We start from the raw sequence: 6,011 nt of genomic DNA on the forward strand, positions 1-6,011 counted from the left end.
TCATTGAATTTATTATTTTGGATGGTGGAAAAGAAAAATACCACTGACAGAAGATGTCAAAATATGACATTTGAAAAAAAAATGTAGTAGAGTGAAAATAAATTGTAAGAGAATTTGATATGGGTGGAAACAAAATGGAAAGCGAATTGCGTGTGCCGTGTGGTATGTTCGATGTAGACCAGCGCTTTGTATATAAAATCTATAGTACTATCATGAAGTGCAATTTTTTAGTTTGTTCGTTACCTGAGTGGTCGCGAGGGCGCTTAGATCGAATTAATAATGGGAGTAAGGAGATGAGATATACATTTCTGTTTGAAATTTGACATATTTTTTAGTTCGTTCGCTAGCTTACTTTTTTGGTGGCGCTGTTTTTTGTTCATGATAGTACTATAGATTTTATATACAAAGGACTGTAGACAAAAAATGTAGACTACGCTATTGTCTACGTGTAGACAATTCAACGTAGACAATTCATCATTAGCCCTGTTCCATCATGGTATAAAAAGACAAGGTATGATCATTAGAGCCGCCATCTTACAAAATGGGGTAATAAGGTTTTGACGTTTGGCATTTGGCAAAGTCGAAAGCAACAACAATTTCCAAGACAAATTTGTTTACAACAACAACTTCAATGGGCTGGGCTGCCAAAACCTTAAGTAGCCATAAGTTTTGACAGTTCTCGATACTGAGTTTTTTCTAATGATCATACCTTCTCTTTTTATACCATGCTGTTCCATTGGAGGTGGTAGTTTACTACTAGTAGTGGTTAATCTAGTACTATCATCTACTCATGCTCTCCTTCTCAAGTAGATACGATTTGCATTGAATTCGTTCAAAGTGCGCTCCATTGAAAATTGCTAGTAAACTACTAGTAGTACTTTGCCACCTCCCAAAGGAACAGGGCTAGTATAATAATTATATCTATAAGAAGTTTAAACAAAACTTTACCGAAGCTCTACCAAATTTTTGAAACTTGAGAGATAGATTCGGGAGAGCTTGTATAGCTCTTAAAAAAAAAAACTTATCGAAATTATAGAAACAAAAAAGGATTTTTTTGCTTTTGATTTGATTTTCGGCGAACCCCACAGGCGGATCACTAGTGTGAAGCAGTAATGTGGGAAGGTTATGATCCCCTCGACATCGAGATCATAACAGCGCCGCGAAAAAGGAAGAAGAAGAAGATTTGATTTTATATAGCATGAGTTTAATAGCATGTTTTCACTAGAGCCCAAATGAGATAATTTCAATTTTTCAAAATTAGCAAAAGTTTTCATTGGAAAGAAACACATTTTTGTGCTTATAAAAGCGGTTGATAATTTTTTTTTTCTTAATATCGCTTTCTGGTCTAATTTATTTAAAACGGTGTTTAAGTATTTATAAAAACAGTTTTATATATTTTTACATTACTTATGAAATTATAATTTTACCTAATTTTTTCATAAAAATGTTTATCCTTAGAGCAAGGACTTGGGATCATCTTACATTTTATTTTGTATGTTTTCTTTATTATCTACCAATACATTTTCTTCTTAATTTTTATGATGTGGAATAATAATTGTCTTTGTTCTTAGTTAAACAAAAAAAATGGTAGGATTTTAGGTGATGTGATGAGATAACAAAAATGTCATTTATTTAATAGCGGTGTTTTATTTTCCTCGTGATTCAGATCAGATCATTGTTTTTATTAGTTTTACAACAAAACAAAGATTTTGTTTTGTTATTGTTTTGCAAATAAATACAATGATCTGATCTGGATCACGAGGAAAATAAAACACAACTAATAACAGTTTTGAAGAAGTATAAATCTCAGTTTGCGTATTGATTGGTTTTGTGAGGCGTCCGCCATTTTGAAAAACGCATTAGTCTCAATATTTCGAGAACGACTGGTCGGACAGCAAATTTGCAGGACTTTTTAGATTGGAAAGATAATTACCTTTCTTTCTCTAGTACATCATTTTTCTCTAGGAGCTATACTTTCAGAGTAAAAGAACCGCAAAGTACCTATCTCATTTTCAGTTATTTCTCACTTAACTCTGAGGGTAGTTGAAAACATTCAAAATATCAAAAAATGCACTATTAGTGGTACTGTAACTCTGAAAGTATAACTTCTAAAGAAAAATTATGTACTAGAGAAAGAAAGATAATTATATTTCCAATCTAAAAAGTCTTTGCAAATTTTCTGTCCGACCAGTGGTCCTTCTTTTATTGAACAATGTTAACTATTGTTGTTATGTCAAAAAAATCGTTGTATTTGTTTTTGTTAGATTTTGTTACAAAATGTAAACTTTGATTTAGGAACGACTTAATGTTACATTTTGTTGATCTGTCAAAAGAAAAATTTTTGAGATTAATTTTATGAATGAATAAACAAGAAAAAATTAATTTCGTACTGAAATAATTCTTTTTAATTGAATTCTAAGCAAATTGAAACAAAAATATGCATTCAATAATTTCAAATACGGAAACAAACAAGAAATTCTCTTCTCACATCATCCCCTCTCTTCCCCATTTAGTTGTGTTTGACAGATTAACATTGAAACTCAAGTCCAGGAGCTGAGTTGAAAAAAGTAACAAAATGTAACTATTTGACACTTCAACACTGGATTTATGAACGATGTTGTCACGTCACGATGTTACACTTTGTAACTTTTTTCTCATTTAGGAACGATGAAAGTTAACTATTGTTAACAATAGTTAGCATTGTCGAATAAAAGAACGCACCACAGTTGTTTTCGAGATATTGAGACTTTTCCAAAATGGCGGACGCCCCACAAAACCAATCAGTACGCAAACTGAGATTTATACTCAGGATAAACTGTTCTTCAATACTGCATCCAAACTTAGCTGACGTCACAACTTTTTTCGGATCCCCTGCATATTGACTCCTCATTGACTGAACTATAACTGTTTAGTGTTTATTTCAACGACAAAAATATTTTATTAGATCATGGCATTTGAGGGGTAAACTTCTTACCAAATTGCGACTGCGAATAGAGTTCTGATATCGAATTTATAAGTCTGGTAGCTGTTTTTAATCATATTATGGCTTATGTGAGAAGATATTAAATTAACTTTTTAATTATTAATTTATAGCGATCAGTAAAAATTAATAAATGTTTTTAATTAATCAATTTAAATTGAATGTTCAATTCAGATGGTCCGATAACAAGAACGCTATCATACTCAGTTTGGAATAACTTTTTTTTATTTTGTTATTTGATTTCTAGGAAACTTACTAGACAAACTTATATTATTGGAATAGAGATAAATTATAAAGACAACTCAAGTTCAAAATATATGGTACCTAAATTTTGTATGCATCTACCAGCAAGAAAAATTCAACTGTTTCTGATATTTATAACAAATATGAAAAAAATACGTATACGCCCGAGTGCCCACTATTTGATTTCATCTAAACTCTTTTAGATATTTAAATTTACTGAAAGATACACATGTTCTTCTCTTAAGTAAGATGGAATTATTATTTTTGTGCAACATTCAATATTAAATGGACATAAAACACTTTAAAATTTCAATTTTATATCTATTATATTGAACGGAGTTCATATCAGACTTAAAAAAAGAGATAAAAAGATAAAACTAAGACACTTTTCCAAAACAAAAGAATTGAAAAGTTCCAAGAAATTTTAATGAACACCTCGGTTAACAAAAATCACCGTTAATCAATTTTAAACCCCACAAAAATCTATTTACATTAATTAATCAATTTCCAACTAAATCATTTTTGTTTCCTAGTTACTCATTTTACATGAAAATGTTCTAGACTTTTGTTTTGATTTACAACTTTGTATATAGTAAATCATTATGGCATATAACCCCATATACTCTCTGCGTCATTATAATAATAACAAAACTTTTTTTTTTTAAACTTACAACAACAAATAATTTTGTTTACATTTTGATCACGCATTGTATGGCGGCATAAATTCTAACAAAATGGAAAATCCACGTACATATTACTCCCATAAATTATAATAAAAGAAAATAACACAAAATAAAACTAAAGCTCAGCTGTGAGTAGGGTAATTAGAATTTAAGATTTTTTTTTTTTTCATTAACTTTGTTGACAGAAACCGATGATAGGAGTATTCTATTGCACCATAATACTCGTCTACCTTCATTTTTGTTCAGGTTTTTCCTCATTTTCGAGTGGACAAAATTGCCAACTGAGGGAAAACTCTAACTTCAATCGTCGAAAAAACAAAATGTCTAGGAAAAGTAATGAATTTCTGAACGGATCCTAGATTTCATCGATGTGGGATGCATTAAACAGAAAGGTCATCCATTTTGTTTTTTACTTACTGACGTGTAAAAGACGTCAAAATCTTGTTCAAGAGTGTCATATTGTGTGATCGTCCACAACAAAAATGCTGTAAATGTGCTGAAGGGTACAGTGACACTCGCGCTAATACGCGGTTGTGCGTATTTTGACTTTAAAAGACAACACTGGTAAACAAAATTACACCTTTTTTGTTTTACGAAGTTTCTAAATTGTATCTTACAAATTTGGCATCACTGATTTCAAATTCAACTTCAGTTTTTTTCCAGCAGCTCTAGTTTGGGTGATACAGATACTAGGGAAATGCTCAAAAAATAGCAAATAATCGATTATTGAGAAATATCTCTAGAACGCAAGCTGATAATAAAATTATGATATCGGATTAAAGTTCAAAACACCCAAAACTTTTAGAAAAGTATTGTTTTGTTCCTGAAACAAAATCCCTGTAGGCTTAAAAAGTAGCAAAAAACCGATTATTCAGATTTTATAACGGGAATATCTCTAGAACGCGAGCTGATAGAAAAGTTCTGATTTCAGATTCGAGTTTAGCACACCCAAAGCCGCATGAAAAGTATTGCTTTGTTCCTGAAACATAACCACTGTAAGTTTAAAACCACATAGCTTAAAAATTAGCAAAAAATCTATAATAGAGATCTTATAACGGGAATATCTCGAAAACGCGAGCTGATAGAAAATTTTTGACTCCAGATTAGATTTCAAAACCCTAAAAACCTTCCGAAAAGTTCACCAAACTTAGAAAAACAAAACCGTTGTTGTCCAGGGTAATGTTTTTGGTTTTTGTAGATACAATTTTTGGTGATGTTTCAGAGGCAATGTTATGACCAATTTCATTGACAGTGTAATCAAAGCTTTATAATAACATTTAACGTTTAAGTTTTACTTAAATCATGTATTTTTGAAACTCTCTTGAAAAGAAAACACATCGTTTTAACGATCTAAAACATGGTTCCCATCTTTTTAACTATACTAAGCTGCCAAAGTTTTGTAAGCATGCGTTCCCAAAATGCCAAAAAAAAAAAAAAATTAAATAAAAACTGCCAACTGTACAGCGAACCATATACACGTAATTTAATATGCCCTGGCAATAACGACTCTTCAAGTTTATTTTGTTATTGTTTTTACATTGTTGTTTTTGTTTTTGTCTGTTTAATCGCCCTCGATGTGGTTTCACTTTTGTATGTGATCAAAATAACAACAAAACCAAAAAAAAAATTGTTGTTTACCCCACTCAGGGCCTCTCACGACCCACAACAGTGTTTTCTGTGTATATTTCATATGCCTTTTCCCCAGAAGATAAGAAACGTTCTAAGCTCGCCAAACGAAGGCGAGTCGATGTGTTAACCACATCCAGCGACTACCGATTTAGTTTGAAAGTTAAGCTCAGCAACGTAAGAAGCAACAGATACCACAGACCAACATGTCTACTAGTACAGCCCAACAACCTCAGTTCCTGTTTCCAGTTAGTTCTTTAAGGCGTATGCCTTGCAAACATTGGCAACAATTCCCAATCCGTCGGAATTGTGCAGATTGTTTGGAGAATTTCTGTGACAAGTGTGGCTGTAATTTGGCCAACTATGATCTGGAGTTGGAGAGACGTAGTTTGGAATATCAGCACGAGAAGCATTTTTATAATTTCATAAATCGAAGACCTTTAGCTGCTCAATGTGAATGTGAACCAAACTAAACAAAA

This window comes from Episyrphus balteatus, chromosome 4, assembly GCF_945859705.1.
Source record: "Episyrphus balteatus chromosome 4, idEpiBalt1.1, whole genome shotgun sequence".
NCBI classification, from domain to species: domain Eukaryota; kingdom Metazoa; phylum Arthropoda; class Insecta; order Diptera; family Syrphidae; genus Episyrphus; species Episyrphus balteatus.